Source organism: Arachis ipaensis, chromosome B6 (assembly GCF_059453495.1).
Source record: "Arachis ipaensis isolate K30076 ecotype BB chromosome B6, ASM5945349v1, whole genome shotgun sequence".
NCBI lineage: Eukaryota > Viridiplantae > Streptophyta > Magnoliopsida > Fabales > Fabaceae > Arachis > Arachis ipaensis.
In genome coordinates, this window is record NC_142441.1 from 82,975,529 (window position 1) to 82,990,304 (window position 14,776).

The 14,776-nt window shown below is 42.7% G+C and overlaps 1 non-coding gene across 1 annotated transcript; it reads left to right on the plus strand.

The window, feature by feature from the left end:
- Positions 1 to 674: 674 nt before the first annotated feature.
- LOC148561547 (small nucleolar RNA R71) lies at positions 675 to 782 on the plus strand. The gene has a single exon (XR_015888313.1). It is a non-coding gene; the product is annotated as a small nucleolar RNA R71 (small nucleolar RNA).
- Positions 783 to 14,776: the final 13,994 nt, after the last annotated feature.

A 14,776-nucleotide genomic window follows, 5' to 3' on the forward strand; every position in this document is an offset into this window, starting at 1 on the left:
TAAAGAAGAATGAGTAAATTGAGAGGTCTGCTGTTGATTGTTCTGTGGTCCTTGGTTTTGCCTCAGGTGAGGTGCTCTGTAAGGTTGATTTTGCTACCTGCTGTTGTTATTATTCCACCTCTGATTTTCCTGATTATCTCTGCCTCCTCTGTTATTGTTGTCCATCCAATTATGGTTTGAATTGTCCTGCCATCCATGGTTATTATTTCCACTCTGATTGTACCCTTGGTTGGGGCGGTCATAGAAGTTGTGAGTGGATGCCACCATGTTGTCTTCTTGTTGGAGCTGCGGGAATTCATCAGTGTAATGGCTATAATCAGCACAGTTCCGCAAACTCTTTGTGGGACTAGTTGTTGGTTTTGCTATGGTGGGGGAGGTTGAGCTTGCTGAGCTTGTTGTTGATTCAATTGCATTTGCTTCAGCAAGTTGGTCATTTCACAGATGCTTTGAGTTAGAGCAGCAGTCTCTCTGCTAGAGGATACTTCTGCAACAGCTTTTGAACGGCCCTGCTTCTGTCTGTGGTTCCTAGTAGATTCAGCTAAATCACTGATCAATTGCCAAGCCTCATCCGTGGTCTTGTACTTCTTCATAGACCCATTGCTGGCACTTTCTAATGTGGTCTTATCTTGGGGCCTCATACCCTGTGTGATATAGCTGAGTAGCACTATCTTGTCAATCATGTGGTGGGGGCATGCTTCCAAAAGATTATTGAAGCGCTCCCAGTATTCAAAGAGAGTCTCATTGTCATCCTGAACAATTGTGGAGATATCCTTCCTCAGTTTATCAGTAACTTTAGATGGAAAGAATTTTTCCAAAAACTCCTTTCTGAGTGTATCCCAGTTGGATACATTTGCTAGAGGTTGAGTGTAGTACCACTCTCTTGCTTTTCCCTCAAGAGAAAACGGAAAAACTTTCAGCAGAATTGAAGTTTCATCAGTACCGTCACGCCTGATAGTAGAACAGGCTGCCTGGAAATCTCTCAAGTGCTTGATAGGCTCTTGAGCAGGTAGGCCATGAAACTTGGGCATCAAATTTAGCAGTGTGGTCTTTATTTCGAAACCTGTAGCTACCGCTGGATGATGCGCTTGAAATGGTTGCATTGTAAAATCAGGGGCTCCTTCCTCCTGGATGGTAACTCTCCTAGATGCCATGTCTTCTGCACGTAAAACAATCGAATCAGTAGAACGGGGGCTGGTTTCTTCCTCAAGTTCACTTTCAGATCCGCCCTCAGAGCGGGCTAACCGACGCTGTTCTCGCCTTATTCGTGAAATAGTCCTTTCAATTTCAGGATCAAATATTAGCAAGCGCGGATCAGGAAGTGAACGCGTCATTTGACAGAAGAAACATGCAACTCATAGTAGCAAAATAAAATAAAATGCAAAGAAATAAATTCTAATTAATAAATTCAGCACTCTATTGCAACTCCCCGACAATGGCGCCAAAAATTGATGAGATGCAGAAGCTGGTGAATTAAAAATTATTAAAATAGTTACGTTGCAAGTATAGTTCTTAACTCACCAAAAATCTGCCTATCAATTTAGAAATATGTCACAGAGAGTTTAAATTAAAAATTACTGGGAGTTTTAAGTCCCAGGTCGTCTCCCAACGAGTTGCAGAAAGTGTGCTATTTTATTAATCAGATGTTCCAAGAAGTTGAGTTAAGTAAATTGAAAATTAAATTGAGGAAATTTAAATAATATGAATAAAAGCCTTGACTGGGAGTTGATTAGTTGGAAGTTCTATTGTTGATGGAGTGATTTTAAGATTAATTTATAATTAATGGTTGTTCTGTTTGGTCATCCTTTACTAAGTAAAGGAAAGTCAAACAAGTTGGAATGCTAGATCTGTTCACAAGCTGCAACCCACTTAATTCAAAAGGGATTGGCGTTGGTGACAGGATAGCAATTCAACAGTTAACCCAATTATAATTTTTCTTTCAATCCTTCCAACTCAAGAGTTCCTTTTAATCAACTCCCCATCAAGTGAAGAAACTACTCACTCATTGTAAATAATAAATCCATAACACGTGAAAGGGAATTGAAAGAAGACATGATTATTGGAATGGAGAAATAGATTAAAAGGAAGAAATAATTCTTGTATTAAATAGTCATAAAAGTATTCAAATAACAAAATTGAACAAAGCAAAGAACATGGAAGAATGAAACCAAATTAAGAGAACGAACTAGAATGACGAAGTCTTGATGAGGAAATAACTCTTCTCAATGTTCCAATGCTAAGACCAATTAAAAATTAAAATTCTAAAACCTAGAGAGAAAAACCTAAGGGAGTAAAACTAGATCTAAAACTGTTGACTGTCTAGAATGAATGTTCTCCTCTTGTTTCTGCATATTCTCTGGCTCTAGTCTGCTGTTCCGGGCCGAAAACTGGGTCGAAATAAGGTCCAAAATCGCCCCCAACGAATTCTACAGATTATGCAGATCGCACATGTCACGCGATCGCGTCATCCTTGCGGACGCGTCATCTGCGTTTTTCCTTGCCACGTGTTCGCATCGTCCCCGCTACCGCGTCGCCTGAGCTTTTCCAATCCGCGCGGCCGCGTGAGCCATGTGGTCGCGTCACTGCGATTCGCTCTCCTTCGCGCGGTCGCGTGAGCCATGCGACCGCGTCACTTCTCGCTGGTTATCTCCTCAAATTCTTGTGTTCCTTCCATTTTTGCTAGCTTCCTTTCCAATCTCCAACTCGTTTATGCCCTGTAAAGTCTGAAACACTCAACATACTGATCACGGCATCGAATGGAATAAAGGAGAATTAAAAATAAATAATTAAAGTCTCTAGGAAGCAGTTTTCAAACATGTAATAAATTCAGGAAGGAAATCTAAATGCATGCTAATTTAATGAATAAGTGGGTAAGGATCATGATAAAACCACACAATTAAACATAATATAAACCATAAAATAGTGGTTTATCAGTCTTTAATTAAGGTTGTAATGGGGCCAAGGTAAAGGTAAGGATATATGTATAAGGCTAAGTGAGCTGATAAGTGAATCCTTAATTAGACTAAGATCTCACTTAACATATATATTTAGTAGAACAAGCTTCTTTACCAATTTTCCCATATTATCCCACTTGTAGTTACATGCTCATGTTTCAATTTTATTTTTATCCCATGTGCATTGCTTTTATTTTGCATTGGGGAATTCTTTTGTATCCCCTTTTATTAAATGCTGAAAAATAACTTTTTTTTAATGAACATGGTAATTGAATCACTTTGATTTCTCATGAGCATGCTTCCCAAATTTTATTTTATTTCTTTTAACTTTTCTACCTTTTGTTTCTATCATCCATGTTCCCAATAGGCTCCCCACATTTTAATCTATTCATAATTTTCTATCTTAAGCTAACTAAGGATTCAACTTGGGGTTTTATTTTGTTTTTCTGCTTAAGGCTAGTAGTGTGGCTAAATAGTATAAAAGGGGTTTTAAAGGCTCAAGGGGGCTAACAAGGGTGATATAAAAGGTAGGTTATTTTGGGATAAGTGAGCTAAAATCAAATGATGGCCTCAATCATTCTTTTGGTATGTATCTATATTCTATATTCTATATTCTATAATTGGACATATAGATTAAAGCAAAGTAAAGAACATCAGAATAAAAAGAGGCGAAACACACAAGAATGAAATTATGGTTTGAATGCAAACTTACAATTAAGCTCAAGACTCACAGGCTGTGTGTTCTCTAACTCAAGCATCATATATCATTCATATATGTTATGCAAGTTTAGTTAAAAATTCCCATTATTCTCATAAAAAAATTATTTAGGGTAGCTTTTAAAGTTTTGATGTTCCTCCTTGATGAAATGTTGTCAACTTAACTATATGATGTAATGCTATATATACAAGGTTTATGGATTTAAATCTGTTATGTTCAATTTCCTAGCTTACTTCCTTTTTATATTTTTCAATTAAACTATGCTATCTTATGCTAAAAAGGGTAGACTATACTAATTAATCCACTAATAAGTCAGAATTGCAAACTAAACTAAATAACTAAAAATATGAACTAAAAATGCAAAATGCAGAAGTAGAGTAAAAATACATAAAAGCAGCAATGTATAAGTACTCAGAAAATAACAGTAAAAAGAAAAATACAGAAAAATATCCAAAATAAAAGAAAAAGGAGATGTAGTGGTTCACCAAAATAAAACGCCAGAGATGGCGACCTCCCCACACTTAAAATGAAGCATCGTCCCTGATGCTCAGTCAAGCCGGGTGTGAAGGGGTGTCATCACTGGTAGGGATGGTAGCTGGAGGCTCTGTGGTGGTGGTGGGCTGAGCGTCTGGCTACTGTAGAGGTGGTGCTGATTAGATCGGGATCTCCGGATCTGCAGCCTCGATCTGATGCATAACCTCCTGATGTGGTGCAGCCTGCTCTGTGCCTGCCTGCGGATGGGTCTCCTCCTGGGGTTCATCCCCCTCCTCCTCTGATGTTTCTGATGGTGTGTCGGGCTCGGAGGGGATGTCACCACCCTGTCGGATCATCAGCTTTAGATGCGAATAGCGTCGCTGGCTGCGACGCTCCAATCTCTCATACCGGCACCGGTTACGGCGCTCCATCTGATCAAGCTGTCGGAATAGGCGGTGCACGAGGCGGTATACGGGCTCAGAGGCAGGTGGAGGTGCAGTGGTGGCAGTAGGGGCAGCAGGGGTAGCCGTGGATGCAAAAGGTCCAGCAGACGGTGGGGCTGTCTCATCAGTAGCAGTGAAGGGTGGTGGTCTGTAGCCCAAAGCTATGAAGTTCTTGCTGTAAGGAATGATCTTCTTGCAGTCTGCCACTGGTGGTCTCTCATCGGCATCCTCCCATGGCACGTCAGCTCGACGGCCTAGCTGTGTAACCAGATACGGAAAAAGGAGGGTGCCTCGGACGTAGACCCTGGCCATATAACGCCGGATAAAGCGTGGTAGATAAAGGTCCTTACCCTCCATCACACACCATAGGAGGGTGATCATAGCAGCTGGGATCTCCGTCTCATGAGTACTCGGCATCATATAGTTGCTCAAGATCTGGTGCCATAACCGAGCCTCATCATTTAAGTACGCCCTCTTGATCTCTCTAGGCATGGTGGTGTCCTGACCCATCTCCCAAGGAACCGTCGGGTCGAGAGCTATCCGTGCCCTCACAGCGTCCCAATCAAACCGCATCAGGCGCATGTCCTCCTCAGCTTTTTGATAACCATCAGGCTGATCGGACTTGGCTGGGAGCTGGAGAATGTCCTCTATGGCCTCCTCAGTGACCAGAATCTGCTTTCCTCTCAGGTTTACTGCATCGAGGGTGGTGATGTAGTAATTGCAGTAGAATTCCCTGACCCAAGATGCATTGACCTCTGTCAGTGCTCTCTCTAGAAAGAACCAGCCTCTTTGCTTGATTTGCTCAGTGGTGTACTGCTGGAGTGCTTCTGGAATCCTCAGAGTTCTCTCCAAGTATAGATTCCTAGAGTTTGCAAATGCCAGATACTTCAGCTCGCAGTATCGGTTTGCAAATTTTATTGAATCATTTGCAGGGAGCAGTTGGTCAGCTTTTTCCTGCTGTGTAAAGTTCTTCTCCTACCATGAGGTATCATGCATTAGGTCAACGATGGACTGGGATGAATCTCCTCTTTTGCGCTTGTCAGTAGCTTTGCCCTTTCCTTTCCACTGTGAGGCAGACATCCTGAAAAATGGAAAACCAGGATATATAAAAATAGGGAAGCAAGTAGGCATATAGGCAAAGAAAACACAAAGTGGCATGGGAGAAATTGAATGAGGTAAATGAGTTACGTAAATGTGCATTAAGGATTGTATGGTAGTTTAAAAGTTCGAAAAGAAGAAGTTACAATCCAAAATGTATCAGAATTCAAGTTAAATAGAAAGATTGTCATTATGCCATGGTTAGAAAGTTAGAGGAAAGTGAAAAATCAAGAAAGATATTTTAAAAGGTTAGTATGGTGAGAATTTGAAAACAAAGTCAGTAAATTAAAATTAGTGAGTCAGTAAAAAGTGGGTTAAGGTAAGTGGCATAAAGAAAATATTCCATGTAACAAGGATTCACAGGTAGGAACTATAGTGACTCATAACCAAACAAGAAAAACAAGTAGATGCTGATTATAAACTAAGAAATAAAAAAGGATAAGAAAGTCTGCCATAGCATGCATGAAACGGTTTGGTTAAAGCAGAGGACAACAGAGTTCAGATTGCCAAACCAAAACATGAATGAAAATAATTCACAAAAAATTTGGGCAGCATTCCGGCTAAAATTGGATTGTCCCGGAAAATAAACAGCAATCAAAGCAGTTCATAAGAATTAAAAAGTCAAGCTGCAGGTACATATATATAATATAAACATGAAAATTCAATGTAAAGAGCAGCAATATACAAGAAATACAGCATATGAACAAGATTACAGCAACAGCAGATTTGTAAATATGATAAAACAGAAGAAAAAACAGTGCAAATAAACAGACCTAGAGCCACTAACCACAGCCTAGACTACCTAACAACCTAAAATCCACTACAACATGCAAGACTATCATTATGAACAGAAACGGAAAAAATTACTACGAACGAATAAAAGGGATTGCGTGTTGCGGAACCTGGAAGGCGGAATAAGGAGAGTAGGCAGGAAGGTGGTTGGGTGGTGGCGATGGTGGCGTCCGGTGGTTGGCACGGTGGCTGGCGGTGACGTTCGGCGCGGCGGCTGGCGGCTGGCGGCGGTGGGCACGGCGGTTGCTGCTGTTAGGGGGTAGGGACTTTGGGAAGGGTAATGGGTAAAATAGGGGAGGGGGTTGAATAGGGGAGAGGGGGGTGGCGCGGCTGGGATGGCCGGCGGTGGTGGGTGGTGGTTCGCGGAGGGCAGTGGCGGGAAGGGGGTAGAGGAGTAAGAAAGAAGAAGAAAGAAGGGGAGGGGAAGGAAGGGTGTAGGTGGCGGTGGCGTCTGGGGGCGGTGGTGTCAGGCGGTGGTCGGGGCGGCGGCAATGGTGGCTGGGTGGTGGTTGAGAGTAGAAGAAGAAGAGAAGGAGAAGAAGGTTGGGGGGCTGCGCGACTGATAGGGTTCGCGTGGCTGGGGGGGTTATATTTTCAAATCCACGCGATCGCGTGGGGGACGCGGTCGCGTGGTGGGGGTGATAATGGGGTGACGCGATCGCGTGGGTCGCGCGATCGCATGAAAGGGGTGGAAGAGGGGATGACGCGATCGCGTGGGTCGCGCGATCGCGTCCCTGGAAATTGTGCTAAACGCATGACTCCAGCACCGTTTCAGCGCAACTCTCTGTCTCCTTCTAGTGTGTTGTGCAATCCATGCGACGCGATTGCGTCGCTCACGCGGTTGCGTGGGATTGTTTTTGTGCAAGTGACGCGATCGCATGTGGCATGCGATCGCGTGGGCCAATTTGTGCAAAATGCACAAGGGCCGCACGATTCCAGCCTAACTTTCTGGACGTTGGATCTTGACGCCGATCTCCAGGGCACGCGGCCGCGTGGGTGACGCAGTCGCATGGATAGTGTTTTCGCAATTTGATGCGATCGCATGGGGCATGCGGTCGCGTCGTGCATCCCTTTTTTTTAATTATTTATGTATGATAAATGCAAAATGCAATGATTAATATGAATGCTATGCATGATTCCAGGTTCAATAAAGTAAAATGAAAAGAAAATAAAAATGAAAGCAATTAACAAGAATTAAATTGAAAATGAAGCGACCATACCATGATGGGTTGTCTCCCACCTAGCACTTTTAGTTAAAGTCCTTAAGTTGGACATTGGAGGAGTTTCCTGCTATGGCGGCTTATGTTTAAATTCGTCCAAAAATCTCCACCAGTGCTTGGAAAGCCAATAGCCTCCGGGATCCCATACTAGGCATGTAAAGCTTCTAGGCAGCTTCAGACAAATTTTCAGGCTCCCGGGGTGACGAATGTCAGAATAGATTCCAGGATCCCAAGCTTTGCTATTAAATCCGCCTCCGTCTTGATCTACATGTTTCCATCCGGGCGGTTTAAAAAGTAGAATCTCACCATGGTGACCAAACGTTCTCCGTGATCCATGCAATTGAGCATGATACCAATCCATGTACTTCGAGGTGAAGCGTGGAACCGTATTGAACCTTGTGCACCAGCTCTGAGTACGAGCCATTTCCCTCTTACTCTTAAAGCCACAAAGAGCTCTAAGCTGGCCATCTGTTTCAAGCAAACCATATTCAAGTGAATAAGTAAAGTTATAGGTTAAGGATTGTACCCACTTGAAGCTTGTATTAGGTGGTAATGGCCATGGGATAGGTGTTTCCGGTGGTTCTGTAAGTTCTACTCCCTTGTGCTCTTCTGTGAATTCCTCCACTTCCTTGCAAGGCTCTACAATTGTATCTATGTCCTGGTCAAAGTCTTCTATGTCTTCCTCATCACTTGAGTCATAGATTGGTGGTTGAGAGAAATCTACCTCTGCATCGTCTTCATATTCACTTGGGGAAGATTATTCGATCTCAGAGAATTCACTTGCAGATGCAAATTCATTACTAAGAGAATTTGACTTGTGACTATCATCATCAAGGGAATTTTTGTCCTGGGTTATTCCGTCTGATTCTTCATAAACAACTTGCCTTGGAGATTGTACAATATCCTCCTTAGCATCAACTGTAGCGTCCTTGACGGAGTTCTCCTCAGTTCTGGATTCCCATGGAGGTTCAGCGTCTCCTAGATCTTCAACCAACTCTTCTTCTTGTACAGTGACAGCTTCTTCTACTTGTTCTAGTACGAATCCATTCTCTGTCTTGTCCACTGGAGTTTCTGGTATCTCCTTTATGCTCTGCTCTTCATTAGACTGTTCACATGGGGCTGTGGCTGGTCTTTGTGTATTTGAGCACCTAGAAACCCATTGAATTACTGCTTGCTCCAGTTGTTGAATGGTTGTTTGAAGTTTATTTACTGTTTCCTTTAGGCGAACCTCTGCTTCTCGGGTTGCCGGACTTGGACATGATACATAGGAAAGTGGCGGTGATTGGGAGTGATTGGATTGGTACTGGGGTAAGGAAGGATCATATGGTGGCGAATGGTGAAGAGAAGCTTGTGAGTGTGGTGGTTCGAGGTTATGTTGAAAGGATGGTTTATATGCACGGGGTGGGGCTTGTTGGTAGTTACAAGGTTGCCCACCATATCTTTCAGCTGGGTATGCACGGTAGAATGGTCTTTGTCCAGGATATCTCGGAGGGTGTTGCTGCCTAAAGGGTTGATTAGATCCTCTTGGCTCCATCCATCCTTGATTGGTCTGACCTTGATGCATATTCCTGCTGTAACTTCTATTTCTTTCAACAAAGTTAGAACCAAACTCAAAGCGAGAGGGGTGAGAATTCATGGTAGCAAATGAAAAATAAAAAGGAAAAACAGAAATAAATAAACAAGTAAAAGAAAAATATTTACAATAACCAATAATAAGGCACACGTTAGCAGTTCCCCGGCAACGGCGCCATTTTGACGTTAAGGATTTTTGCCAGTAAAGAAGTTCATAAAAACAGTCGCGTTGTAGATATAGTCTCTAAACCAACAAAAATCCCTTCGTGCAAACGTTTTGGTTGTCACAAGTAACAAACCCCTTTTAAAATTGATAACCGAGTATTTAAACCTCGGGTCGTCTTCTCAAGGAACTGCAGGGAAGTATGTTCTTATTATTGGCTACAAAGGTTGTAATCGGGGTTTAGAAGGTGAGAAGCAAGTGATTTGAATGACAAGTAAAGTAAATGGCAATTAAAATAAATAAACACTTTAAAGCAAACTTTTGGCAAGGTAAGAGAAATTGGAAGTCCAACTTAGTTATTCCTCTCAACAATAGTGAAAGTTGAATCTTAATTCCACTTAGTTAACCTTTACTAAAATAAAGAAAAGTCAAGGGACTAATTAGTTTGACCTTCGAATCCTATTTATTTCCTAAGAAAAAGTTGGGATTATTGAAGTTCAGTTCAATTAGCAAGATAACGATTATCAATTATGATGAGTTTAATAATGTTGAGTTACTGATTTCTTAACCAAGACCAAAAAGGGAAAAAGTAAAATTGTTGGAATAAAAATGTCCTTAGATGGGAAGCAATAATAACTTAAATTAAAGAGAACAATAATAAACTGAAATACCTCAAATAATCATTAATTCAAATAATAATCTGTAACATGGATTAATTCATAAGCCAATTGGGCAACATCTGTAGATACGAATAAAAGCATTAAAGTAAAAGTAGCATAGAAACATAAATTAAAGTAAATATTAAACCTAGATCGAGAGTCACTCTTAAAAACTAAGAGAAGTCCTAAATCCTAATCCTAAGAGAGAGAGGAGAGAACCTCTCTCAAACTAAATCTAAATCATGGAAAGTAATAAAAATGCGAGCTCTCTCTGAATGGATGCATTCCCCCACTTTATAGCCTCTAGTCTGTGTGTTCTGTACTTGGATCTGGGCCAAAAGGGCTTCAGAAATCACTGGGGACGTATTCTGTAAATTCTGATACGTGGCCTCTATCACGCGTCCGCGTGGGTCACGCGGTCGCGTCATCTGGAGTTTTCCTTGTGGCGCGGTTGCGTCGGTCACATGTCCGCGTCGTATGCGTCCTACTAAAGGCGCGCGGTTGCGTCAGTCATGCGGCCGCGTCGCTGCTTCTTCGCTTCTGGCACGCGATCGCGTCGTCCATGCGATCGCGTGGATACCAGTTTCTTCAAAGCTCCGTTTCGCACTTTCCTTCCATTTTTGTACGTTTTCTTTTCCATCCTTTAAGTCATTCTGCCTTAGAAAATCTGAAACTACTCAACACACTATTCACGGCATCGAATGGAAGTAAAGGTAATTAAAATAATTAATTTTAAAGCTTAGGAAACATATTTTTCACATACATCACATAATAAGGAAGGGAAAGTAAAACCATGCAATTAATATGAATAAGTGGGTGAAGGATTGAATAAATCATTCAAACTAAGCACAAAATAACTCATGAAATATGGATTTATCAACCAGCTTCAAACCAGCTAGTAATGCTTCATATTCCGCCTGGTTGTTTGAGGCCGGGAACCCAAATTTGAGGGAAAGCTCAACTTGGGTTCCTTGGTTGCTTTCTATTATCACACCTGCGCCGCTTCCAGTCTTATTTGAGGACCCGTCCACGTAGAGATTCCATTCTGTGGGGGTTTCTAGGGTATCTATGAATTCTGCAATGAAGTCGGCCAAGTACTGTGATTTGATGGCTGTCCGAGCTTCATATTGGAGGTCGAACTCGGATAACTCGACTGCCCATTGTAAAATTTTGCCTGCTAGATCTGTTTTCTGCAATATCCCTTTTATGGGCTGGTCGGTCCGAACCTTAATGGTGTGAGCCTGGAAGTACGGGCGAAGTCGTTGAGATGTCAGTATGAGAGTATAGGCAAACTTTTTTATTTTTTGGTAGTTCAGCTCGGATCCCTGCAGCGCTTTACTAATGAAGTATACAGGTTGTTGCCCTTTGTCGTCTTTTCGAACCAGTGCTAAGGCTACTGCCCGACTTCTTACCGCAAGGTACAATACAAGTGGTTCTTCCTCTCGTGGTCGAGTTAGGATAGGTGGTCATCCAAGGAAATTTTTGAAATCCTGGAAGGATTACTCGCATTCCATTGTCCATTCGAACTTCTTTCCTTTCCTTAAAGTGGCATAGAAGGGGAGAGATCTTATCGCTGATCCCACTAAGAATCTGGATAAGGCTGCCAATCTCCCGTTGAGTTGTTGTACCTCTCTAACACAAGTTGGGCTTTTCATGTTGAGTATGGCCTGGCATTTGTCCGGATTTACTTCAATTCCTCTTTGTGTGAGCATGAAGCATAAGAATTTGCCCGCTTCTACTGCAAAGGTGCATTTTGCGGGATTGAGTCGCATGTCATGCTTCTTTATAGTGTCGAACACTTGAGCCAGGTTGAACAATAATGTCTCTTCGCTTTGTGTCTTTATTAAGATGTCGTCCACGTAGACTTCCATGATTTTTCCGATATGATTTGAAAAGACTTTATTCATTAGCCTTTGATAAGTAGCTCCCGCATTCTTGAGACCGAAAGGCATCACAATGTAGCAGTAATTTACTTTTGGTGTCAAAAATGAGGTCTTTTCTTGATCTGGTGGATACATGGGGATTTGGTTGTATCCGGAATATGCATCCATAAACGAGAGGTATCTATATCTGGATGAAGCATCTACCAGAGCGTCGATATTTGGGAGTGGGTAAGGATCTTTTGGGCAGGCTTTATTGAGATCGGTGTGGTCGGTGCACATTTGCCATTTCCCATTTAATTTTTTCACCAAGACGACGTTAGCTAGCCATAGTGGGTACTTGACTTCTCTTATGAATCCTGCCTCCAGTAGTGCTTGTACCTGTTCTTCCACAGCTTGGGATCGTTCTGGCCCAAGTTTTCTTCGTCTCTGCTGTACCGACCGAGATCCTGGATAGACCGCCAATTTGTGACACATTAGCTTGGGGTCTATGCCTAGCATGTCTGCAGCTTTCCATGTGAAGAGATCGACATTATCTCATAAGAACTGTACTAGCAATTCTTTTGCGTCTCCCTTCAGGATCGTGCCAATATTAGTTATTTTGTCCGAGGTGTCTCCGATCTGAACTTTCTCTATTTCTCCTTCGGGCTGTGGACGGAGTTCTTCTCGTCTCTGAACTTCACCAAGCTCAATTGTATGGAACTCTTCTCCTCTGCCTTTGAGGTTTAGACTTTCGTTATAACAGCGGCGTGCCATCTTTTGATCTGCTTTTATTGTAGCTATCCCTTCTGTAGTTGGGAATTTTATGCATAGATGTGGAGTTGAGACTATTGCGCCGAGTTGATTTAGTGTTGTCCAACCTATTAGGGCATTGTAGGCTGAACTCACGTCGACCACGATGTAGTCTATCTTGAGTGTTCTGGATTGGTTCCTTTTTCCGAAGGTTGTATGTAGCGACACGTATCCCAGTGGTTGTACTGGGGTATCTCCCATTACGAACAGGCTGTTCGGGTATGCTCTAAGCTCCTTTTCTTCTAAGCCGAGCTTGTCAAAGGAAGTTTTGAATAAGATGTCGGCGGAGCTCCCTTGGTCTATTAATGTGCGGTGGAGATTGGCATTTGCCAGTATGATGGTGATGACCATGGGATCGTCGTGTCCTGAGATGATACCGGATGCGTCTTCTTTGGTGAATGTGATTGCAAGGATGTCGGGTGCTATCTCCTTTCCTTCGACATGATATACTTCTTTGAGATATCTTTTGTGGGATGATTTGGAGATTCCTCCTCCTACAAATCCTCTGTGTATCATATGGACATGTCTTTCTGGTGTACGAGGTGATTGCTCGATTTGTCCGACATCTTCATCCCTTCTTTTCTTTCTTTGCTCATCATCTCGGGTGGCCAGAAACCAATCTAGTTTTCCTTCTCTCACTAATTTTTCTATGATGTTTTTTAAGTCGAAGCATTCGTTGGTGGAATGGCCTCGGAATCGATGATATTCACAGTATTCATTCCGATTTCCTCCTCCTCTTTTGCCTTTGAATGGTCAAGCTGGGGGTATCTTTTTCGTATGGCAGACTTCTTTGTAGACATCTACCGGGGACACCCTAAGAGGAGTGTAATTGTGATATTTTTTAATTTCCTCCCCTTGTCGATTTTTCTTCTTTTTGGATTCTTTATCTTTGTCTCGGTAGGAGAATCCGGATTTTGAGGTTTCTCCCAACCGAGAGTTTTCTTCCATGTTGATATATTTTTCCGCTTGCTCCTGCACCTCATCCAGAGATGTGGGATATTTCTTCGATATAGATTGGCTAAAAGGTCCCTCTCGTAGGCCATTGATGAGGCCCATGATGGCGGCCTCTGTTGGCAAGCTTTGTATGTCTAGGCATGTTTTGTTGAATCTCTCCATGTAGTTGCGAAGACTTTTCCGATCTCCTTGCCTGATTCCTAGTAGACTGGGGGCGTGCTTGGCCTTGTCTTTTTGGATGGAGAATCTGGCCAGGAATTTTTTGGCTAGGTCGTCAAAGCTTGAGATGGACTTAGGAGGTAAATTGTTGAACCATCTAATTGCTGTCTTTGTGAGAGTCGTTGGAAAAGCTTTGCAGCGAACAGCGTCCGAGGCGTCGGTGAGGTACATTCTGCTTCTGAAGTTGCTGAGGTGATGGTTGGGATCTGTAGTGCCATCATACAGAGTCATATCCGGGAGTTTGAAGTCCTTAGAAATTTTAGTTTTCATGATGTCCCTAGTGAATGGATCTTGATCTTTGCGTGAATTGTCCTCAGGGGTGCTCCGGGTAGCCTTTGCTTTGAGATCGGCTTCGAGTTGTAGGATTTTATCTTCTAACTCTCGACGTCGCCTTGCCTCTCTTTGTAGATCCTTGCCAACTTCTCGTTGATGCTGTCTTTCTTTTTCAAGTTACTTTAAACGATTTTGAAGTGCTTCTATTACTCTTGGATTCGATGAGTTTTTGTCTCCGTTAGATTCTGGAGTATCTTTTGGTGTAGCGTCCACGTTTTTGTGCGGCGTTCTGTCCTCTAGATCTGAATTGTGGTCGTTGTCATGGTCGTCTGCCATGGGGATGAGATGACTTCCAGGTTCCCCGGAAACGGCGCCAATGTTCCGAGGGTTACTTGAAACTGGAGGTCGATCTCGGACGAGATCTTCTGTACTAGTCGGTGCTGATGTGTCCGGCCGGTGAGTGACGGCTGGAGCTGTCGTGTCCGACTTGTTGATCTAGCTGCACTGCTGATCCTTCGTCACTGGAGGGTGGGGGTACCTGCAAGAGACTCCGATGCTTAAGTTAGCA